General features: G+C 36.7%; 1 protein-coding gene across 3 annotated transcripts in view; it reads right to left on the bottom strand.

Moving 5' to 3' along the window:
- SOX5 (SRY-box transcription factor 5) overlaps positions 1-26,540 on the bottom strand; it is a 753,263-nt gene that overhangs the window by 664,637 nt on the left and 62,086 nt on the right. For all 3 annotated transcript variants that reach the window (XM_030804393.1, XM_030804395.1, XM_030804392.1), the window contains exon 2: positions 24,595-24,669. The gene's annotated coding sequence lies outside the window, so the exon portion shown is untranslated. The remainder of the gene's footprint in view (positions 1-24,594; positions 24,670-26,540) is intronic.

The following is a 26,540-nucleotide window of genomic DNA, read 5'->3' as shown; positions in this document are numbered from 1 at the left end:
TTTATTCAATACTTAAAAGTGAAAAAAGAAGGCATTATTTCCTAAAACAATGAGTGAAGATTTTAAAATGAAGTACATCTGAACTGAGTCTTAAAGGGTAACAGTATGTAGAAATATGGAAAACAGTAAGTCAACGTAAAAATAACCTGGAAATCAAGTAGAAATCAAAAAACAGTAGAAAAATGCAAAGTATGGATAAAGAGTAACACAGTTGACTACAGCATCAAGGACGAGGCCAAAACCACAGAGTCTTAAACATCAGACTAATAAGTTTAGGTGTCATTCAGTAGGTCATTCAGGGAACCATTTCTGAGCAGGGAAGTAACAAGACCAGAGCTGTGATTTAGGAAGATTAACCCATTTGTACTAATGAATTACAGTAAGAACAGGCTGGGGGCAGGAAAATTAGGTGAAATGTAACCAAAATGCTCCAGATGAGATGATGATCTATATATCGTATCCTCTAATGAAGCAGTTGTGTAGTTATGGAAAGTGATTTCCAAAAATGATTTGTTGCAAAATAATATCCCGTTATCTTCAGTGATCATGTCCAAGATATATTCCACCAGAAAACATTACCTACAAGGACTGAAATCCTAAATTGAATGCCCTATCTCAGTTACCATATCCCATCTCATTTTTGCCACAGTAACTTTTTCCCATGTGTGTCTGTCTGTCATTAGCAATTATTGGAAACTTCCTCAGTAGTCAGGGCTTTGTGATGGCTGTTAGAACTTGAATTTCTATTCAAGTACAGGCATTCAGCATCTAGAGTCTCTTCCTGCCTCCTCACTGGTGAAATACTGGCCGTTCTCCAATACCTGAAAGGCCTAAGAGCCAGGGATCCATCAATATTAAATAAATCCTCATTCATCCTTTAATTTCTTAAGTTGGAAACTCTGGAATTCTTCATTTTTAAATAAGAGAGCTCTTTCTCATATTCAAGTAAGAAGTGATATTCAGGACACATGTGGTTTTCCTGGGGTACTGTTGATAGGTGATTTCAAATATCAACTCTAATACTGCATCAATCATGAATAGTACTAAATGAGTAGATAGTTTCCAAGCAGGCATCCCAAGTAAGTATGAGTATTCTGAAGTCTCATCTGGGAGGTCTCATACTAACATCCAATTATTCCTCGGTGGAAGTTTGATACTGCCTGCAAAATGAGATCTTTGTATCTGGGGGAGGCAATATAGCAAAGCCCACAATTCCATAAATAGCTGTTGTTTTTTTAGTTTATAGATTCTAGTTCTTACCCTCAGATCCCTCATTTCATTTTCTCAGTAAAGTCATATTGTGTCTTCTTTCTCATTGGCTCTATGCACTATTTTTGTCCTATGAAAATTTGATATAAGTCATTTTATGTATGTATGCTTTATAAAATCATGAAGTCAAGACATTGTCCAAATATTAGGACATATTGAGACAAGTTCCAATATTGAGACACATTCCAAATTTTAAGCTTACCTATGGCAAATACCCTGCAGCTCTTACAATAGGGGAAGAAGGGCTTCTGTGTGGCAGAATGAAAATATATGTTAATTCAAAAGAGGAAATTCCAGGAATGATATCATTACCTTGCAAGTATCTGTTTCATGTAGACAATGAAAAAAATTTTAAAAAGTTTCATGTATTATTCACTGTCCCAGTCACAAATTTGTGCTTATTTTAGGCAAAGATGAAAAATTTTATAGAATATAGTAACCAAAATAGCATAGAAAACACAAAGTTAAGCCTGAGTTTCACAATGTCAAGAATTATAAAAATACATGAATATTACTCAAAAGTTCTTATGCTGGAAATGGATCCGCTAAAGAAAGAAGACCCTGTGTCATTTCCAAACTCCAGAATGTCACTTTGGGATGCATACATATATATGTTTATAGATGGAGGGATTATCTAAACTCTGTTCATAAAATCTTATCAAGGTAAAGGAGATATCAGATGCAATGGATGCATTCCTACAATTTAAGACACAAAATATTTCTTAAAAACCTATACGGAGGTCTCCTCTTTTGGAAAGCCCTGTCCGATGGCTCTTTTCCTATATGAAGGAACTGTGGCAAGATGTGGAAAAGGTGGCTTAGGAACTCAAGGGATTTTACTAACAACTGGGGCTCTATGAAGCCTCATGACATTCAGTGTCAGTGACATCATGTGCCACTATAGACATTCTCTGGTCTCTGTGATTCGGATCATATTTGGAGCCATTGTTGGTAGCAAAAGACTCTTAGGTAAGCTTGGTATTTCATCCAAGATGCCATTAATTTGAGGACAACCCAATATTTCATGTGTCACCAGGAAAAAATACTATGGCACTTAAAATATGATAAACCATCAATGTAAGATGCATCCCAATCTTATAGGAAAAAATGTGCTACACATGTCTTAAATCAATGGATTATGGCATAACCTCTTTATATGGATTACAGCAACTCCAAGGGGAGAAAGTTTATAATTGGGAGAAAACAGAACCAAATAAGATAGAAAATAACCTTCTTTTAATTAAGATAAAAGTGAAAAAAAAGAAGAGAATGAGGATTATGTTCTAAAAAATTATATGAATTTCTTCTTCTTTTTTTAAGAGGTGGGGTCTTGCTATATCACCATGGCTGCAGCAATCCTGGACTCGAGGGAGTGGCTGGGACTAAAGGCGCGTGCCACCGCACCTGGCTTTAAATTCTCCCTTTTCCTGCCTTGTGTGGGTGAGATAAGCAGTATGCATGAGAAAATCTCAGAGTAAGAAAGTCAAAGAGGATGATGGTGATTCGAGCTGCTTCATTGTTTGGCCCCAAAGCCAGGCAGACCTCATAGTTCTAGCAGCCAGGATCCTGGTTTTAAGCAGCGTCAATAACTTAATTTTAGTGTTTTGCTCTTCTCCTGAGTCAGCACTTAGTTTCCACGATTTTTTCCTGAATTATTTGGTTATCGGGTCTTTAATCTGGGTTGAGGATCTAGTGTCTTGGGAGAGTCTGCTGCTTGTGCCAAGGCTTCCTGCTGCTCCAGGCTGGTTTAGCAGTGTGACCACTGCTCACCATCAGCTGACGGAGCTTCCAGTCCCTGTGCTCCAGCCTTGTTCCCCGGATACCTGCTAAGGCCAATAGCTAGATATTCAGCACCTGTCTGACCGGATACGTTCCTACAGAGGTCATCTGCTGCTTTGTATGCACGAGCTTCCACATATTGCTATAATCTGCTCCAATGTCCTACTCCTTGTTGGTGATTTTCTCCAATTCTCAATGACCAGCCTTCCATTGTCCCAGTGACAACTGGGCCCTGATTCTGTCAGGTACAACAGATATTTTCAGATAACTAGAGATGGCAGGGAAGGATTATTTTGTTTGCTTAGCCTATGTGTCCTAGATATGGTAAAATGATGAACTAGAGAAAAGCAAAACTATCCAGTATTGGGAAGAGAACATTTCAGAGGCAGTGATACTGCTCTGGGGAAGATCAAAGCTCTATCACACAGAATCGAGATCAAGTTTAATCTCAAACCAAGATTCCAGGAAAGCTATGAAGGGGAATTTCTAATTAAGGATTATATGTAAAACCAATATGATGAAAGCAAATTATTAGTGATAAAAGTACTATATTCTAGCTTAAAGTTTACTTTACAAGGTATAGTATTTGCTACCATTTAGTTAAAACTTTGTAAGCAGGTAAGTCAAATATATTAAGAATCATTCCTATTCACAATGCAGAAAACTGAGACAGGGAAGCTAAGCAACTTATTCGCTGGGAAATGATAGAGTTTGTATGAGCCAGAATTGAACAACAGTTCTTCCGACTCATGGGCTTTTCCTACTGCCACTAGCAGGGTAGGTTTTCAGATTAATGGACAAAATTTATGCTTGGGTTAGAACTAAATTATTTTGAATTTCATTTTATCATTTTTCTTGTTGAATAAATAAAATAACAATAAAATGTTCTAAAAATTCTCTTTTAACCCTGTAGGAATATAATAGGATAACTACTTGGTGCAGTGTGTTTTTCTGAACCAGATGAAGTATCTTCGAAAGTAATTCATCATATGCAGTTCTTGTAATACAGTTGGCATACAATTAATGTTGGTTTTATACAACTTTATCTTTCTGTAGATTACAATAAATGATCATGAATGAAATATCAAGTTCAAAACATAGCCATCAAATTATGACATATCAAAATATTGCTTTTCAAAATCAAAGATACATCCTGCTGCCTTACAAATCCAAATTTAAAGTGCTTATCAATGGGAGAAAAGACTGACAATTAACATGGAAATGAACCACGACATTCTTGGGCTCAGATAGAAATTTATCAGTTTTTCATTCTAAATGAACTCACACTGTATAGATTCCTATGATCCCCCTGCACGCTCAGCAACTGTCATTCATCTTCCCTGCCCTCCAGCCTCTTCCCCCAGGTAAAGGAGAGCAGGTATGTTTGAACCATGGCCTACAGAGCAGCCCGTATCTGCTACCATATCTGTTGCTCCTCTTGCCATTATTTCTTTTTATTTGTCCTTTATATGTGTCTCTTAAAGAAAAAAATTAAACGAAAACAGTGAGTAAATGTATGGAACACGAATTATTAATGCAGGCTAAAATAATATGCATCTAATAAAATTCTTCAGTTCTGTTCTGGTATAGTCTAAGGAAGTTTAAAAGCACATAACAGCTTAAAACCAAAGAGAGATGCACACACACACAAAACTATATAGCGCCATATATCCCAGCAATGACAACAATAAAAACCCCAAACAAACAAATAAACAAAAACAGAACCTGCAGGAAGACATTAAGAGGCTGAATGTAATTACTTGATTTGGAAACTGACCAGGACACTGCAGTTAAAATCCTCTTGCTAGAAAGGTTCTGAGGAATCCTTAATGACTACAAATGGCTAGAACCTCACGTCCACACCTCATCTGAAAGATGATGACAACCAGCAGTAAGTCCTCCCTGCCACTACCCAGGGACTGAAGTCAATCCTGACTCAGAGACTAAAGGGCCACCTACAGAAATTGACAGAAACATTTGCCATCCTTGGCTGCCTTTGCAAACTGGTTTACATGAAGCAAATTACTGAAATATCTCAAGTATCACTACCACATTTTAATAGAAAATATAGCGATCTCATTCCTCATCTCTATAAAGGAATATAAATTAATGCTATGCACTCTCTTTGAGCACAAACTGTTCAATCCTTGTGTTTGGCTAATATTGAGTAATGAATTTGTACGTATCAGTGAGGCATTAGATGGTTATTGTTTAATCTATGTATGCCTACTATCACACTAACTTATTTTAGCTTTTTATATTTTTCAAGAAACTGACTCAAGTGCAATAATTAAAATACATTACAGTAGTGCAAGTGAAATTTGGAACACTGCCAACGTTTTCAAGAACTTATAATTTTCTTTTTCAGAGAAAAAAGTAGTTTTGACATCTTTGTGCAAAACAGTCACTAACAGTCGCTTACAATTTCAGGAAAATCACTGTTTTAATCATGACCTTTCAGCTGTCCTTGATTGAAAAAAAATTGGCCACCTACAGAAATAATTCTGTTGGGCCCTCATCCCTCTACTGATTGATGGCCTCATGTGGCTCTACATGTTCACAATTATAAATAAAACTATATAGAAGTGGCAGAGCTTAGCTTCCATCTAACCAGATAAGGATAAAACAGTTCTAATTGACAATAAAAAGAACTTTAAGTGACATCTTTCCCATGTACCTGTAACAAAGTCAAATGGTAGATTTTTCTCTGATTACATGTGTATTCTTGTGGTCACCATTGACTACAACCATTAATTTAGCATCCATTGTGTAAAGGGCACTGTATCATACTCTGTGGGGGGTGATGGAAAGTGGATAAAACACCTTCTGTATTTAGAGAACCTATTATCTGATGAAATACTCAACCAGCTAACATATAATAAATATGGAACCCATACACACAACATGCAGGTGTCTGTATCTATCTACCCAGATAGGTAGGTAGGTAGGTAGGTAGGTAGGTAAATAGATAGATAGATAGATAGATAGATAGATAGATAGATAGATAGATAGATATGTGTGTGTGTAAAAACTGGATTTGGTTCAATAGATTGATAAAAATGTATGCTTACACTTGGGAACAACATATCTATATATTTAAGCTTTTATAAATATATTTATATTTTGTCATATCAGGAAACTTTTTACCAAAACATTAGAAGTCCTAAAATGTTAGTCCATGAGCTTTTCAATGGAAACGAAACAAAGACTCGTCCTACTAGTTAAAGGTTTCCCACCTACTGTATAAGACACAAAAACAGAGCTGGCATTCAGGACTCCATTAAACGTCTGTTGAAGCTCTGTGGGGCTGGAAAGCTTTTAGGAGTTCAGCATGAATCATTTAATATGTCAAAAAAAAAAGACTTAAAAAACTATTCTCCCTTTGTATTGAATGTATATGAATGATCTCCAATTTCCAACCTTATGCTCAACCCAGAAATTGAATTAATCAATACAATTATCTTTTGGAAATCCCTTTTGTCAATTACTGTAGTTCATAAACTAGAAAAGAAGACTGAGATTCCTTAGATAGTAAGCTTGATGGCAAGATTCAGCTATACTGTGGGGCTGGCATTAGAAATGGTCATGGTAAAGGTTCCAATACTGTGTTTGAGGGATTACAATAATTAAGCGATTCTTTTCCCTAAAACATAAAGCGATCTACTAGTTGCAGTCTAAAATAAATTGTTTTGGAAAAAAAAAACACGAGAAAATATTTCTAGGATCAGATCATGAATACTAATGAAAAACATTATCACATGAAATTCTACACTGAGTCATCTATTTTAAACGAGTAAACTCATATTTCTGGAAATCACCAAATTTTTCATAAACATCGATTTTTTAAAATTCAGTCTATTTTCTGTTGTGGAAAAATTCTTAGTAATGTTCTAGAGTCACAATTTCAACATACAAAAGAGTCACAATTTCAACATACAAACTACAAGAGAACCGAGGCAATTATTCAGCTAATTTAGGCCCAAAGAATACATTCACATGAAGTAGTCAAATAATTAGGGCAAAAGTTTTTTTGTATTGATCATCCTTATCATACATATTTCCGTTGTACATATAACAACCTTTGGCAAATTTAACATTAAGAATGGAAAGAGAAGAACTCAATATATCTGCCTAACTAGAATTTTACAAGTTATAAAAAAAAGAGGAAGTATTGGACCTATGTGGTCCAAACTGCATGTCCCTCCTGTCTACATATACTGATTCCCCCTGCTCTTATGGAGCTAAGTCAAATTTGAGAAGAATATACAGAATTTTATGAATCTGAAAAGTGTATAAATCCTAAAATTCAACCAACATTTTGAATCAATTAAAAAATCCATCGATGTTAACAATTAAGAACAACTTAATACTCTTAAGAAACATCCTAGTTGCTTAGTCTCCACACATCAACTCCGTGCGTGTGTGCGCGCACACGTGTGTGTGTGTGTGTGTTTTGAAACAGGGTCTCATTCTGTTGCCCAGGCTGGAGTGCAGTGGCGTTATCTTAGCTCACTGCAACCTCTGCCTCCCGGGTTCAAGCGATTCTCCTGCCTCAGACGCTGGAGTAGCTGGAATCACATACCTGTGCCACCACGCCTAGATAATTTTTGTATTTTTAGTAGAGATGGGGTTTTGCCATGTTGGACAGGCTGGTCTTGAGTTTCTGGCCCACCTGCGTCAGCCTCCCAAAGTGCTGGGATTATAGGCGTGAGCCACCACGCCTGGCCCATTAACTGTGAATAAGTATTTATTTGGTTTGTGCCCAGCTTTGTACTATCTGCTGTGAAGCATGTGGTTCTGAAATAAAGTAGTTGAAGATCGGTTTGTAATTAAAAAATCATATGTAAATAACACAATGACATGATAAAACAGTAACAACGTACAAAAAGAAAACAGTATTGAGTTAGTGCTGAGTTAGAATTCCCATGAATTATCATACTATTGTAATGTATTTTACTGAAATAAACTCTATGGACAGGTCCTGTATATACAACAGCATTTTCTAAATGGAGAAACTGGAGTAGCAAAAAAAATAAAGTTAATTTTTTAAGGGGGGGTCAACCAGATGAAGAAGCCACATGCTTTATATTTGAGTACAGTCTTTAACCAATCCATCTCACTGCTTAAAGGTACCTCTCTTGTTTATATTCAAACATTAGGACCAGGCGCGGTGGCTCATGCCTATAATCCCAACACACTGGGAGGCCGAAGAGGGCTGTTCACTTGAGCCCAGGAGTTCAAGACCAGTCTGGGCAATACGGCAAAACCCCATCTCTACAAAAATACAAAAATGAGCCAGACGTGGTGGTGCAAGCCTATAGTCCCAACTACTCAGGAGGCTGAGGTGGGAGGATTGCTTGAGCCGGGGAGGCGGAGGTTGCAGTGAGTTGAGATCATACCACTGCACTCCAGCCTGGGTAATAGAGCTAAACCCTGTCTTCAAAAAACAAAAAACAGAAAACAAAAAACAAAAACAAAAACAAACATTAGGATACAAAAGAACAAAAAAGTTCATGGAATTTTAGCCTCCTGGAGTTAAAAACATACTTCTTCCTGCAGATAACATTCTGATAGATAATTTTTGCTTCACCAGGCTTGAAGAGGAAAAATGTACAACTCAGAATGGCTTAGCCTATAGGAAAACATTTCTATCCTCATAACTAACCATTTGTCAATTAGCATTTTGGAAGGTGGGAAGAAGCTTCAATCGGCTGACATTTTCTCTAATCTTGGGTGATGCCTCAGGTTTTCATTTCCAGATCAATTTAATAGCCTTTTAAAAGCAGGTCTGTGCCAAATATTTGCTGAAGACTCTATATAAAATATTCCGTCAGAAGATGAGTACCCTTCTAGTCAAGAGACACATGATGTGGGCCTATATGTGTGTATTCTAATAAGCATAACTGTGAAGGAAACCCTAGACAAAGGAAAATTTATGGTTGACTTTAAATTTAAAAAAAAAACAATATTCTCTATCCCTATTTTTATACTAAGACTGGAAAAGGCAGTCATACAGGGGATTAGGAGCGGTAGCAGAGAACACTAACTGGCTACCCAATACCCCTTCCCTGGCTCCTGCTTGATAAACAGCACCCTGCTTTACAGCAATGAGATGTAAATGGCAGTGGGGGCGGGATTCAGTGAAAACCTTTTAGAAGGGGACAGCCCTGACTGCCTTGGCCTTGCTGCTCTGTGCTTTGTGCTTCTCCCACATCCTTCCTAGAGAAGAGCTAACAGTGGCCTGCTGCAGCCCTACCCACCCTCTTGTGAGCAATAGCATGAAGATGTGCCCCCAGTGCGGAGGAAGAGAGAGTTAGAAGTCTGGGTCCCTGATAGCATGAGGAGACAGCTGGCTTGGACTGCATCCGTGTATCCACTGTCACTCGGGTTCCTGTTACTTGAAGCTGAATACAATTGCTAAGTGATAGGGACTCACAGTTTGGTGTCAAATAAAATCCTGATCTGCCAACTTATCATCGTGTGCTCTTAGACACACACTCTCTCTTTCTCTGCATGAACTTGCTCATCTGTAAAATGAGGATAATAGTGAAACCCATCTCAAAGGGCTGCACCAAGAACTCTGATAATTAACAAACTCCATCTAACACATAAAACAAGATCTAAGTGTTTCATAATTATTTATTATTATTAATCTTATTGGGCTACTCACACTCTCACACATAAGAGAGCAGCTCATCCATTGTTCAAAACTAGGCAAAAGTTAGCAATGCATGCGGTATGCAGGGAACACAGACCTTTTACCACAATCGCTATCCAAAATGAGAACAGAAACAATTGTAAAAAGGAAGGAGAGGGAGGGGTTGGGGAGGGGGAGGGAATAATGGTTTAAATTTATAGCATTCTTTTCCACTTGGATAATGATTTGCTATTTTTCAAACAGATATTTGGGAAGTGATACACACTTCAAAGTCCTCTTTTTCATACAACTTAAACATTTTATTTCAAGTTGTTTATCTGGATCTCTCTATTGAGCTGTTTGTGGGTATGCTTCTATCTATAGTTTTGGAGAATAACAAAAAAAACAATAAATTCCGTGTGAACTCACTGTAAGCCCCAGGAGGGCAGGGTATGTGTCACGTCTACTTGCCACTAAGACCTCTGCATGATGATATATGAACTAATAACCCGATCCATTAACCCTCTTCATTCCACGAACAGTCTTTCTCATTTGGGTCACAAGCAACCACAGAAAAAAGAAGAAAACAGAACAAAACTCCTATGCTTTTACATACGAGAAATTACTGTTTATGTGTAATAGCAAAAGACTGCTAATGTTTTTGGCACTTTTGATTTAGGGAGAAGAAAGATTCACCAGGAAAATGTGACCTTACATGCTAGTATGAGGTCACTACACTTTTAATTCCTGCAGGGCAAATCTAGAGTATACAGAGTTGGGTGGGATAGAAAAATAATAAAACCCCTTTTATATTTGGGCTCTGGGCAAAATGAGAACTGATGGCCTGCTCCCCGTGTGGCACTCCAGTGAGACGGCAGCCTTGCAGACATCCCATGACAAACTAAAGCAGGGAGAAAAGAGTACAGACGTGGCTGCACAAATGATCAAGGTCCGAGAGAATGGGATGCCCCCTTTTCATCCGAATGGTGTGAAAGTTAGTCGAGGGAGAGCACTGTCAGCCTGATGAGGTCTCACTGAGGATTGTGGTAAGGATGCAGACATGAGCCAAAGCACGGCCGCTCTGTCTGAGATCATGAGAGATGCCAGCAGGGACGGATGCCCATGATTAGAGACCATGACAGGACAATTGCACAATGCGTCTGTTCCAGAATAAGATAGGTGAGGGCTGGAAAGTAGACATCACTTCTCACCTTTTTGCTCACCCCTGTAGAGTTAAATGTATCAATATCTAAGTCCCAGCACCAAAATGTCGCAGTAATTACTTCCTGACCCACAATTAAAGCATGCTGCATTTTTCAGTCATAACAGCCAATTCTTTCTGAGTCATACATCGAACCAATTAAACTTAGAATCTCTATGTCTGAACGGATGACTTCTAACGAAAAGGGTGAAAGCTTCTAACCTCAACATCCAATCATATCTCTGTTTGGTAAATCAGGGGGAGAAGTTCAACTGAATGGCTTGGAATAGAGCCCATCCCAGCAGATTGTGCAGGGTAGAAATAACACTAGTCTGTCTAGGTAAGATCAGTGCCAATGGTTCCAACTAAAATTAGAAAAAAGGAGACAGTACCTTGGCTCATGCTTATGTTGGAGACAAGACTCTAACTCCTGCTAAAGCCAAATGATGGCAATTCAATTCCTGCCTGCCAGTTGCAAATCCCTACACTACCACTGCAGTATTATCAAAAGACGTTTGCAATCCAGTGCACCTAACAAGAGAGGTGATTTCTTAGATTAGTCACTTAGTGGGTTAACAACTCAAGAGTTAGTAACTCAAATGTATGCATACATTTATTCTGAGAGAAGTCAGTAATTTCCAAAACTATAGGCAGATTGTTGAAAAGAAAAAAAATCAGTAGAATCTTACTAATTTGAAATAGATAAAGGATATTATTCATTTATTAGTTTTAAAGTGTAAAACTGGGGGAAAAAAAATCAAGGATTGAATGACCCCACTCCTTCCACAAAACATCATCAAAAGACCCACAACACTTCTCATGCATTTCAACAAATACAATTTTGCTCTAATCTCATATGTGTCATAAGGCACCATGCCATAGTGAAAAGAAAACTGGGCTAGGAATCAGGAAATCTGGGTACTTTTTCTGGCTCTGTCACTTATTAACTGTGTAAAATGATGCAAAATTTAACCTCTCTGAGCTTCAGTTCCCTGTCCACAAAAGCAGTGACTCAGATAAGGTTAGCCAGCTCTTAGAGTCCTTATTACTCTCTCAATCATTGGTGATTACATTAAATTTTAAGTTTTGTAAGATCTTTATAATACATCTTAAGTCTTTTATAAATCTTGGGTTTGAAAGTCAAATATACGTATACTTACTATGTGTGCATATACATGAATGATAAGGAACTCTGATTGTAATAGTAAAGTGTTACATTTGTTTTTGAATTTGATCTACGCTGCCGTAACAACACGCACACTCATATATAGGGACAATATTTGGGTGTCTGTGGATACTGTAACCTTTTTGGCAAATGTCAAATCCACATAGAAACTCTAATCTCATTCATTCTTCAAAGAAGTACAATATCTCTGGACAGAATGATCTTCTCTAATGCCCCAGAGTAATTTAGGAAGCTAAAACTCTGGCAGGTATTGCAGGTGCCAGATGAAACAACACATTCAGAATGCTCACCCTAAGGCCTCTGCCATATTTAAAAGACATTTTCTTTCCACATAGGTAAAATAATTCTACCATACTTCCTAATTCCACCTATTCTCAAGCAATCCACAGAATTTTATTCAAATCGCCCGTATGCTCAAAATGCTAATTGATGTCTCAGCAGAACATTGGAACTCAATTGCTGCTCAAGGTTCCTTTGGATCTGACGTCCTCCACTGGTACCAGACCTGGGATCCAGACCTCCGCCCCCCTGGTCAGGGAGGGACTATCACAGAACTATACGGCCGACAATTCGTAACATAGTCAATAGGAAAACCACTTCCCTGAAATTGTGAGCAGCTGGAGTTCTGGATTTACTTAGGCACTAACTCTTGTGATTTTGGGCAAGTCCTAGAATCTCTCTATTAAATCATTTACTTTCATACTGATGCTTCTTATTTGTACTATAAGAGTTATATACTCCCAAGTCCAGCAAAAGTATTTCCACTCCATGTTGTGCACTCGTGTGGAAAGAAAATTTTATATTTTGTTATGTTTTAGGTCACAGACTCCTTGGAAAATCTGATAAAATCACTTGATTTGTATCCTTTTCTCAGGGAAAAAAATGCACCTGCATAATCTTATGCACAAACATTTCATGAACTTCTAGGGAGTTTCCTGATGCTAAAAGGTTCAAGGACTCAAATGAATACCCTGGTCTAGAGTGCAAGTCCATTCTCTACTAGCAGTATAATTTGAGAAACTCTGAATTTCAGTTTCCTCATCTATAAAATATAGTTAATGATGTCAATCTCTCTGCTGACATCTTGTAACGATTTTGAACACAAAAAGTTTTTAACATCAATGTGTGTGAAAACAAGCTGGTGTTGCACAGAACTCTGCTAACTCTTAAGTTGCTATCAATCCTTTACCCTAGTCGTTTAATGTTGTCACAGAGTATTAGTGAGTACTACCCCCATCTCACTGGCACCATCAAGCTTTGGGAGGTGTGAGTCATCAGACATTGTTTTTAACTTAACCTGGGCCCTTGGAGACTGACTGGATGGCTGCACCAATACTGTGCCCCTTACTTTCTTTCCAGCTTCTGTTTGATTACTGATCTCTTAACACGCATTGATGGAACTTAATGTACTAGCTCTGCTTTCCCTCTATGAAAACATTTGTATATCTGGAGTTTTACATCTACCAGAATACACTTGACTCTTCATTGGCATTAAATCTTGATCTTCACTTGAGTGCTTCTTAAAATTATTGTTTGTGGGCTCCATACTTGACATCTCTGCTCTCCTCCATTGGTGTGAATAATTAGAAACTGTCTTGCTAGATCATTATTTCTATTTTATTGGCAAATAGACTAGCAAATATAAAAGTATAGAAAGTATCCCCGGGGCTTACACAGTGGGTGACAGAGCAAGATAACAAAATAGGACCCAGTTCACAGTGTAACATACCTATCACTCTATTACAATTTTCCTTTCTTCCTAGAGTCTATTGAAGTGATCCTTTTACATAGCAATGGATAATAAAGATGAATGGATAATACACACATACATTTTATTTAAGGCACACAATTTTTATGTTTCAATTTAACTTTTCATTTTGAAATAATTTCAGGCTTAAAAAATGCAAAAATAGTACAGAGTGTCCATATATTCTTTACCCAGGTTCCCACAAATTAACATCTTATAGAACCGATAATACAATCATCAAAACCAAAAGATTAACATTGATACAATACTATTTGATGATCTATGGCCCTCACTGAAATATCAACAATTGACTCACTAATGTCTTTTTCTTGGACCATGAGCCAATATTTAGTTGTCATGTTTTCTTCATCTCTTTCCATCTGGGACAGTTCCTCAATCTTTCTTTGTTTTTAATGACCTTCACACTTTTAAAGGGTCCTGCCAGGTTATTTTGTAGTATGTCCCTTTTGGGTTGTCTGATATTTCTTCATGATTAAATTCATGTTATGCATTTTTGGCAAGAACATGACAGAAATTACTTTTTGTGCCTTTCTCAGTGAATCATATGAGAGGCACATGATGCTGATATATCTCATTACTGGTGATGTTAACTTTGATCATTTGTTTTAGGTGGTGTCTGCCAGGTTTTTCCACTGTAAAGTTACTACTTTCCTTTTATAATTAATAAGTATTTTGAGAGGAGATATGTTGACGCTCTGTAAATATCCTATTTATCATTATATTCTCACCCACAAATTTAGCATCCATTTGATGATTCTTGCCTGAAACTATTATGACTGTGGTGTTTACCAAATGGTGACTTTCTATTTCCATCATTCCTCTTAATTGGCATTCTTACTGTTAAGAAAGAGCTTTGTTTTCTCTCTCACTTATTTATTTGTTCAATACTTTCTTACAACCTTATGGACTATATTGAGAATATCCTATTACTTTCATTATTTTCTTGCTCAAATGTCCCGAATTTGGAAATAGGGAGCTACTTCAGGGTGGATCCTGTATTATTTCAATGTTTTCATCATTGTTTACTCCTTCCCTACTTTGTGGAACCACAAGATGTTCCAGACTCTTATGATGTATGTTTCTGGTTCTGACCCTGGAATCATCCATTTCTACAAGGATTCTTGGTTTCTTTTGCTAGAGAATGGTATTTAGAAACCAAGAACTAGGTACTAAATGTGCTCATCACTATTGGGGTGTTAATGCTTCTAGGCCCTCTCAGCAGATAGAGCTGGGAATATATAAATGAACACAGGGATATACTCCTATTTCATTATTTGGATATCTGTGATACATATTTTTCTTACTGATATCTAAGATAAAAATCTAATAACCAGGCTTCATTCTAGCCCTCTTCCCTTCTTTGACAGAGAGAAGAGTTCTCATCCACAATCCTCGGAGACATTTGAAGCAGTTTTGGAAATGCTAAACCTCACCCCTGTGAAAAACTGAATCACTCACCCATATCTTGTGAAATACAAATATTCTGATAAGATTACAATAGTTCTTTTTTGTTAATTTAAAAAAGTTTTAGAGTCTAAACTCCAATTACTCTTTCGCAGTTACTTAGATTAGCTCTTTTTTATCCACTTCCTTCATCTGTAATTCCTAAGAATACAGTTAAGTTTTCTTGCTATTTTTTAATATTTCATGTGGGGTACCCTGAATACTCTAATTCACTTCAATTATTTACTTTTTGAGTATGTGAAATATTAACACAGTTCCAAAAATCAGAACTACACCAAAAAAGTCCATTCAGATAAATGTCACTCCCTATCACCTCCTCACTCTTGCTCCCTATTCCCATTCCTTCTATCCCCTTCCCCTAGGCCCAACCAGTGTAATTAATCAGTTTCATTAATTTCTGGTTTGTTCTTCCTATTCTTGGTTCCAATTAGCAGACACATATATATTTTCTTATTTTATTCCCATTCCAGATGATGTTCTTCACTCTGTTTTCTTCAACTACCCTCCTCAGCATGAACATTTAGATAGTTTTTAATATCTTACAATTATAAACAATGCCATGATGAATAATCTTGGGTATACAGTTTTATTTTCCTATTATTATTATTATTTATTATTTATTATTATTTGAGATGGAGTCCCACTCTGTCGCCCAGGCTGGAGTGCAGTGGCACAATTCCGGCTCGCTGCAAACTCCACCTCTCGGGTTCAAGTGATTTTCATGCCTCAGCTTCCCGAGTAACTGGGATTATGGGTGGCCACTACCATGCCTGACTAATTTTTGTATTTTTAGTAGAGACAGGGTTTTACCATGTTAGCCAGGCTGGTCTCAAACTCCCGCCCTCAAGTGATCCACCTGCCTCAGCCTCCCAAAGTGTTAAGATTACAGGCGTGAGCTACCACCCCCAACCCAGGCTAGTTTTAATATTGTTGATATTGTGTCTTCAGGATTAATTCCTAGAAATGGCATTGCTGGGTCAAAAGGTTCAGTGTGTATGTAGATGTGTTTAGACATCACCAACTTCTCTCCCAAAGGCTTGTATCAGTTTGCATTCCCAGTTTGCATTCCCATCAGCAATGTATGAGAATAAAGCCTGCGTTTCTAACTCTCCCTGAAATCATTCTAGCAAGATGCTGAGCAGCATTTGAATGGTTAATTCATGTTTACCTCCTCTCACTGCCTATAGATATCATCTAACCATGGTGCTAACAATTAAGGAAAAGGTTTACATAAATGTAAAGGAAGAAGAACAGAAAAAACACGGGGCTGGGAAAAAATCACTCTTGGAAAAAAAAAATAATTGGCTTTGATCACAACAGCTCAGGATGAAACTATACAGCTTAGCGTCTTCTCTTTGAAAGCTTAACAAATCAAGAAGATTTTGCAGTAATTTTTCCCATGGCCAAGATTAAGCCCTGCCTTCTTTACGTCCCCAAGATCTATACTCACATTACAACAAGTGGCATACAGTACTTAAGTTATCTGCTTAAATGCCTGTCTTGCATTAGGCTTTATACTTTTGAAGTAGAAGCCATGTATTACTCAATACATTTATCCCAGCTCCTAGCACAATGTTCAACATTGTGCTTTCCCTGATAAAATGTTGTTAATAGCTCATTCAAATATAAATTAGCATTTCATGAGTGCTTCTTCTGTGCCAGACACCACCCCAAATATTTTACATGTGTCATCTTATTACATCCTCAAAACAATCATACAAGGCTCATTTTATTCTTATACTAATTTTACAGATGAGGCTTGACAAAGATGACAAATAACTCACCTAAGGTGATAGATCATGATAAAAAGGTGTTGAGTGGAATTTGAACTGATGTCTGTCTCATTCCAAAGAGCAGCAGAGAAAAATAGGAACCTTCCTCATGCCCCTTGCATCCCACTTAGGTGAGCAAGTTCTCACTCTGCCTACAGTAAGGACAGAGCTAATTCTATAGTAATTTAAGGATTTCATGCTAGTAGGAAGGCAAGAAAAGGCGGTGGCTTCAATGGTTTCCAAATAGACTCTTAAGAAAGCTTTCTGAGCTTTTTACCTTTTGGTGAACAAAGCTCTGACTCCTCGGATACATGCACACATTTATTATACCCTTGTGAATGTGGTTTATGTACAAGCATCCTATTAAAAGAGCTTTTAAAAGACTGAAATTTGATTTCCTTTCGGACAGCAAAGGGAAAATAAAAAGATGTTCTTTGCCCTCCTGTTCTAATCTGTGTTTGCATGTCAAGTCTGTAGTTCCCAGAGCTCTCTCACCAGCTTGTTACATTTCCATAAATCTGTCCAAGAATACAACATTGTTCACCCAAACATGTAATATCAACTGTAAAACACATGCACATGATACCTGGGTCCAATCTGCCCTCATGTTGTATATAAGTAAAAATAAGCACTGCTTTAACTCTTAGAAATGACAATATCACATTATTTAGATAAGAGCCAACAAATCATTATTGAAATTCTGATAGCAATTGCCTTACTGGTAAAAGAAAATTACCTGTAATACACAGTTTAAATAATTACTTTTAAACAAAAGCTTCTTTTCTGCATTGCGTATTTATCTTTTGAGACCAACTCAGCAGGGCTATGTATTTTATTAAAATTGCCTTCAGACTGCTAATGGCAGGGCGTCTGTTAGCACAGGAAAAGTGATGGCAGTTTGACTCCTATTCCTAATATTGGGAGTTAGTCCAGACACTTAAGAGCCAGAACTCTGCTGTGCATTTGACTATGTTATCAACACTTTACTTGCTAATGATACTAGTGACAGCATTTCAATATGATGGGTCAGACTTCAATAGGAAAGCTTGTAATTATGCTTACGGAACCAAAGAACCCCCCCCAAAAAACATCAACCGCCTCCCCGCAAGAATCCCTTTTATCAGCAGATCCGTTGGTGTAAAGCTTTATGACTGGGAATTATTTGGTAAGCTTCTGTTCAATATTGGTTTCCTTCTCCACCTTCCAGCTTGGATGGGGAGCCTCCATCAGCACCTGATCTCCCTCCATTCAGAAAATGACAACTGAAGGCTTTCCTGTGGTGCAACTGTGTGCCAACTACCCAGCAGAAGGTCACACTGATGACTTCCCTGTGGCTTTTATTTTCCCCAGGGAAATCCACAGCCAGAGCTGACTGCTTGCCAAATAAGCTGAGCGCCACAAACCATAGTGCTACGATCCTCCCATCCTTCTTGATGGGAAGCCGTAAGCAACTGTGCCGAACACCTGTGTCAGCTCCTATTTCTGGGGACACCCCAGGCAAGCACTCATTCAGCATTCAGGGAATAGGGCTCCCCTCTTCTAACGAGCACTTCTGTCCAAAAACTTCTCAGTAGTCATATGATAATAGTTATGTTTGGCAGATCTCCGTAACATCAGTGTGTTTAACTACTGTTAAAGATGATGATTTAAATCATTTGTGAGTTAAATATTTTACTGTAAGCATCTAAATGAAATCAGCAGAAAGATTCTTTTCTGTTATTGTAAAAGCAAAGGCAACATTCGCCATCACTTCCTTTTGGAGCTATCTCAACCAACTTGAGGCGGAGGAAATGTAGTCTGAGCATGACTCTATAGATGGATGAGATCTAAATCAATCAATCTTTTTCCTATAACTGAGAACAATATCATCAAGTTGAACCAATGAAAATACTAGCCACGAAATGAGACGGAGGAGAAGTCGGGCAATATAATAAGGGTGCCTGTCACAGAGTAAGACTCAGTAAGAATATATGAATGAATAAATGAATGAATACACAAACAACTTTCGATACTTCAAAAAAATCCATAATGTAGAAATGATTATATCCTAGTGAGCCAATAATGCCTGCATTTAGTGCTTACTGTTTGCAGACCACTCAGGAGGGCCCTGGGCAGGTATTAAAGATAAATAAATGAATAAACAAACCAAACGCTACTTCAAGACCATATAGTTTGCAAAGCAGCAAAGCTACAACTCAAACGTGAGAGTTTCTTTTATTTCCACTATTTCATGTGATCTTCAAAATTCTACATGGCATTCAGCACCCTCATCTTGCAGGCTATCCCCTCAGTCTAGATCGCCCTCCTTCCACTAAGGAGGCAACTTTCAGCATCAAGTTTAAATTCATATAGCTGCATCGCAACTCCCGTGCCAGGTTCCAGAATCTCCAACGTGGAATGCTTCCTCAACATATCAATATTGGTAACTCAAATATAAAGACTCTCAAAACAACTCATGGCCTCTGACAAAAATTTTAAAAAAACAATCAATCAATAAAAACAAACTGCTTTTTGTGATTTCCTGTATCTGTGAATTGCATGGCCTTTATTTCCATTATTCAAAGTTGAAATTGATCCCTTAGCACTCTAGGAAGACGTCAAACCCTATGGAATCCATCTTCAGATTTCTGCTTGTATCTTGCAACACCCTGGAGTTACCACCTCATGTCTGACTTTCCTGAACTCTTACTTCATGATTGCATTAGTATTCTTCCTTCTTATAGCCATACAGTTTATAAATCAATCAGCCTCAGAGTGACATCATAATAATTAATTAATCCAAAGCACTTCCCTCATCATCACCCTACTTTCCCAAGACAAACAAAAAGTTTTAATGACTCCCCAAGTCCTGTGGAGTTAGGACAAACCACTTAACATAAGATTCAAAGTCTTCTTATTATTGAACCCAACTTACCTTTATAGTCACTATTTTCCTTTCGTATCCCCTGTGTTGCCTCCCAACTCAAGCCCAAGAGGAACATAAGACACCAGAGCTTTAAATATATCCTTGGCAATCTTCCCACTGTCCAACATCTCTGCTGGGCAAAATTATATGCATCCTTTAAAGCCCATCTCAAATACTGTCTTGTCTATGAAACTTTCTATTTTCTATGAAGCCTTATACACTGTCACCTTGTAGATCTTTTGCAGCCTTTATGGCATTGGATTTCACATTGTATTCATTTGGCTATAGCTCTTCACGCCAAATCTATTCAGCACATGCTATTAGCAAAGCACTTTAAATAGTGTGTTAAGGATGCAGTGGAGAACAAGACAGGTTCACTTCCAAGTGAAAAGCAGAGGGAAGATAGTCCTTCAAAAACAACCAAAAAAATGGGGTGAGGGTTGGAAAGTCATTCATGCAGCTGAATGAAACTAAGGATGAAATAAGACAATGACTAAAAAATACCTTCTGGATTTAGCATGATAACGGTTATTGATGATCTTAGCAAGATTTGGCATGATAGAAGTGGGAGAGTGTAGAGGATTGAGAAGGAGAAAAGAAAATGACTACAATTTAAGATAAGGCTTTAGGGAAATTTGTACACGAAGGGAGTGGTAGCTAAAGGAAGAAGTAAAATTTTAAAAAAGTTTTTATTTGTTTTCAGATGAGAAATTTGAGAATGTTTAAATATTTTGCTTCTAGTAATGCAGAAGAATTTGAAGGTACTGGAGAAGAGAATCAAAGTTTGTTGAACAGGCAATGGGTAAGCACAGGTGGAGGAACTAACTCTTACAGGAGTGGAGAATTTCCTCCACTGTCTGTGGCAGAAAGTGACAGGAATCACCTTAGACTCAAAAACAATCTTAGATGAATATGTGAATTTGAAGTAGGCATGCCCTCTCCAAAAAATAATGTCAAAGAATAATTCTGTTATTTATCAGATTAATCATAAAAATGATTCTTATTCTTATGACTGAAAAGGAAAGAATTTAGAATAATAATTTTTAGGAAAATAATATTAAATATTCATAAGCAGGTATGTATGTATGTATTTTTGTTGCATGAATATTCTGATAGGCAAGTCATGAAAATCTAAGCCTAGATAACTTAGGTAGAGTTTTTAAATAGTTTCTAATGCATTGATTAGAAATGTGAAAACTTTTTGGTAAATACTTATTTGGCAAATGAAAACTGCTGCCACAAGATTGCTAGAAGGCACTCCCCACCTCCAAAATTACTTTTTAAATATTTATTTTGATTCTTCACATGATAGAAATGATACTTTTAGAAATAATCCTTCCAAGTATCAATAATATCTACTTTAACCTAATAATTTTCTGAAAATAAATATGGATTTTATCCTGTTATTTACATGAAACCATATCCCTTATTTTCTCATTTGTATTATAAATGGTTACTTCTAATGTAAGTAACTCTTTATTCACTCATTTTCTCTTTACTACCTAATATGTGTACAATGGCTTGACAAATGTGAAGGAAATGCAGCAATAACAACACTGAACTTCTCCCATAGGTCATGGAGGACGCAAACAGAGGTCAAAGATGCCAAGTCACCCAGCTAGTAGGTTTCAGAGCTGCCTCCAGAATTCATGCCTGCTAATTCATACTAAACTGATTTGTTTCAACTACTCTGTGTTTCCTGCTCACAAATAGTCTCATGGATTGGGATAATTATAATAAAAGAGTTACAAAATTTTCAAACATCTTCCCTTGCAAATAGGAGATAAAATTTAGGACTTGTTTCTGGACTTATATGAAGCTATGTGGTTTGGGTTGAAATTATAAATGGCAAACAAATGAGAAATTCAGCTGTGCCAAGCAACTAATTGAATGCACATGATTTTTAAATATTATATATCATTATCATTGAGGTCCCTATTATAAAACAATGTTATTATACAAAGGCAAAAACCATAATTCAAATTCAAAAGAATTCTGCAAATTAAAGACATACAAAAGAAAAAAGATAGCTGTATTATCTAACATTAGCCCCTTGAACACAATCATCAGTCAATATCCTGGTTAGACAATGTTGCCCTAATCATTATTAAATCTATTTGTACTCATAATTTAGATTCTGTCTATAAAGGGACATTTTTTAAATGATATACGCAACTTGTGAGACTGATCCTTAAAACATATGAACCATAACATGCTCCTCATCTGCTAAGATTCCTTTAATGATCTCCATCTCCCTCAGAATAATAGTCAAGGTCCTATTATGGTCTACCAGGCTGTAAATGATGGACACCACTCACCGTCTATAGTGTCATCTCTCACTTGTCTGCTCCTGTCTTCCTGCCACTGCCCTTGCCATTCCTTCAACACACCAAGCACACTCTTCATACTGCCTCTTTCTGTTGAATGTACCTCTCTTCCCCCACATTTTAAAGTTATTCTCTTACTGCATTCAGTCCTCTGTTCCATTCTCTCCTTATCAAAGAGCCTTTCCCTAGACAGTGTATCTGAGGTGGTCTTTCAGTGTTCTCTAGTATCCCTGCTTTATTTTTCTTCTTAGTATTTATCCCCACTGACATACACATCAAAATCTTCACTTTATGTTTTCTTCCATAAGAATTAAAGCTCTGGGAGAGTAGGAATTTTCCTTGTATGAATAAATGAATTAATGAATGGATCACCATCTTTTTATTTCATCCAGCTAAACAGAAAACTTCTCCAGGGAAATGACACTATCAAAAACATTTTTAAGTTCTTGATTTCTTTGAATATTAGTATAATCCAATGTGAAGTGTTAGTACCAACAGCATTCTTTATCAAATGATAAATTGGCAAAATGGAAAATATGATGGTATTTTGATGTGTGTGCATAATGTAGCATGCAGAATGATTTGTGTTCCATAACCTGTGAGGTAGCGTAATGTAGTAGACTTGCATCATGCCAAGAAACATAGATTTAGTTCTGTTACTAATGTTTCATGTGACAGAGGATAGTAATTTAGGCTTGTGAAGTAAGTTGACTGGACCAAGATTCTTTCTATCTCATAAGACTATAGGGATCTATGAGATGTTTGTCCCTTCCTTCTTGATTTTGCTTCCAAACATGCAAAAGTTAAACAGCAAGTGTATTCAATTTAAAGTCAATATTTATATAATAGTTGGATGACAAGAACACCCACCACGTTTAGCTTCAACTTATTTGGTTTTAATGTTTATTTCCATAATATTTGCAAACTAAAAATTTGGGAATGTTTATCATCAGAATACTCTTTATCAAAGTATCATTGAAAAGTGGTTCTTAACTCTGCAAGAATCAGTGCAGACACACTTACTTTGGCGTATCATTTTAAATACAGCTTTTTGCAGGACCCTTACCTAATTTAGCTAAAAGCAGAGAGTTAAGCATATGCATTGCATGAAGATATAGCTGAAATTTATCTTCCTTTAAGCTAGTAAGCAGTGTTCTCTCAAGGTACATGCCAATAAAAATTTGTCCAATCCCTAATGTCCTAATGTTCATGCTAAAAAGTAACAAAATCCCTGAAACATCCAGATAGAATAACTTTAAGCTTAGTTCCTTTATGAGTAAGTCATTTTAATTGAAGAGATCTGATCACACTAAAGGACAAAGACATTTATCTCTCTGTATAATGAAAACTGAAAAAGCCACTGGTAGTTGTTCTACAGAAGACCTGGATGTGGAGGAGCTAAGATACGCTCCAGGGGAGCTGTGGAAGTGGTAACACAGGAGGGGTTACAAGGAAGGAGGGGTTACAAGGAAGGAGGGGACCACCAAGTCTTCACTCATAACTAAGCAATAATAGTGAGAGTTGTGAGCATTGGTGAAACAACCAAGACACTTCCCTGGACCAAGGAATGAACACACAGCCACTAGCCACATTCATGGCAATGGGGACTTCAAAGGCCAGTGTGGCTCTAGCTTACTGAGAAATGTGACTAAAACTAACCTTGCACAATGACTGCTGAATGCTCCCAGGACAGTCTTTGACTATTGAGATCTTTTATTTACATAGAAATTGATTTAATTAACTTTCATTTCATACATGATAGTCAATATTCTATAGTTACCATTAGTGTTGGCAAACAGATTGACTCTGAAGAGTGTCAAGAGCTTTTAGAGGTGGACCCCAGCACAGAGTATATGGCAGAGAAGAGAAGAAACTCGACTTCCATGACCTGGGTTCCCCCCCACTACAATTACACATCTATTAACATTCTACATGTTTTAAGAATGTGATTCTTAAAAGTCATTAAGGGAAAGTCATTAAGAAGTTTCATTTCAAAACAGTTTATACAAGGAAAACATAGAAAAAATATAAATTCGGGCATCTATGTAACTTAGGTAAAAATTTTTTTTCTATTCTTGATAGTTTTTTAAATTATTATTTTCATTTTCAAACTACAAAAGGAAGATACCCAAATGCTCAGCTTCTTATATTATTAGTGTTATTCATAATTTGCAAACCAAGAACAACTCAAGCACATGGAAGAAATAAGCAAGTGGCAAGAGACTTGAGAATTGTAAAACTGCTGGCAAAAGAATGACCAGCAAATGGTAATGTAAATGTCCTGACCTGCTGAGTCTCCCAGTCCAATCTCTCCCACTCCAGGTGTCCTGGTGTCCTTGATATTATCTATTTCTTGAAATGCTAAATAAATAAATAAATAAATAAATAAATAAATAAATAAAGGAAGAAAAACTGACACAAAGAAAATATTAAGTGAGAAATCAAAGTAATTCCAAATACTCAAATAAAAAAATTGAAAATCATAAAAATAGTTAAATGAGATTTCTATTGCAAAATGTTGGAAAATATATTAAGTAATTTCATTGTAATAATTTTTTTTCTAGACCAGATTCATAGCCATAAAACAACATCAAACTCATATGACTGTGCCAGTTAGTGGCCAATGAATGAAAAATCAATGAAAAACTAAAAAATTTTTATTAATGACATTTCAAGATACAGCGACAACTGAAATGTAAAAATATGAACTAATTATTTTGGAGCCATATCAATTAAATCACTTAAAAGTCATCATATGATTAATTCAGTCATGTGAGCACGCATGTGTGATGCACGAACTCACTCACACAAGTGTGTGTGTATAGCGTGAAGTGATCCTAAGCCTAGTTTTACTGAGACAATTACAACCATTTTTTATAGTCCATGATAGTTTAAAATATATATATAATGCAATATTACTTAGAGCTACAATACTTTATGCAAAACATTCTAATGGACACTGAAATTTATGGAATATATATGTGTATACATTTATAGAATTTATGGAATACATGTATATGTATAAATTTATGAAATAAAATTTATGGAATACATAAGCACTTAGCAAAGCACAGTGCTACACTGTACTAGGACACTAAGTTATAGAAGAATAAATACTTCATAAACCCATTGAATAATTTCCAGGCAAAAATACCAACAATAGGAAGAACAAAATCAAAACAGAAACACTCTATAAGTAGTCACTTTATCAGAGACAGACTGCAGGGTCACCAAAGCAGAATTTAATTATTGATTTCCGGGAATTTTTTTTGCAAATTTATCTAACCTCTTGGAGGCTGATTTTCCCAATCTACAAAATGGCTTCATACGCTTGTCATGAACCCCAAATCTAAGTTTTCAATACATACAGCTATTTTATTATGATTTTCTTTTTTTTTTTTTTTTTTTTTTTTTTTGAGACGGAGTCTCGCTCTGTCTCCCAGGCTGGAGTGCAGTGGCGCAATCTCGGCTCACTGCAAGCTCCGCCTCCCGGGTTCACGCCATTCTCCTGCCTCAGCCTCTCCGAGTAGCTGGGACTACAGGCGCCCGCCACCACGCCCAGCTAATTTTTTGTATTTTCAGTAGAGATGGGGTTTCACCGTGGTCTCGATCTCCTGACCTCGTGATCCACCCGCCTCGGCCTCCCAAAGTGCTGGGATTACAAGCGTGAGCCACCGCGCCCGGCCTTTATTATGATTTTCTTATTTATTTGTGATTGTTGAATATTTTTTATATGGGGAAGTTCATCAGCTATTGTCTGCTTTTTAAGGTTTGGCCACCAAAATGACTACATTATATGACTTCAAGACGTTTAAGCATTTATTAATTATATGTGGGATCTTGCAACAAGCTTATTAAAATTGTATACACAAAAAGCTTATCAATTTTTCATCTTAGGTTGGTCCTGTATTATCAACCAGATTATGCAGGTCAGTATTTTAATGACAATACTTCAAATTGTACTTTCAGGAAAATAGAATTCCACTTCTGAAATACTGGTCTAACATACCAGAGCTGCAGACCTAGAGGTAATATAAGACCAGGTGACTTGCGCAACTTTTATTTATTAATTTATATTCTTTTTCATTTTAAAAAGCCTAAATAATTTTGGAATATTTAGATTCTTTTAGAGTACATAAAATGGCAAAAAGAATTACACTCTATAACCAAGTAGGATTTATCCCAGGAATGCAAAGTTGATTTACCATATAAATATCAAATAATATAACATA

The sequence above is a fragment of the Nomascus leucogenys genome, chromosome 23 (genome assembly GCF_006542625.1).
Source record: "Nomascus leucogenys isolate Asia chromosome 23, Asia_NLE_v1, whole genome shotgun sequence".
In the NCBI taxonomy this organism is placed as follows: Eukaryota; Metazoa; Chordata; class Mammalia; order Primates; family Hylobatidae; genus Nomascus; species Nomascus leucogenys.
Note: the sequence above shows the minus strand (reverse complement) of the source record. Positions and strands in the feature narration are given on the sequence as shown.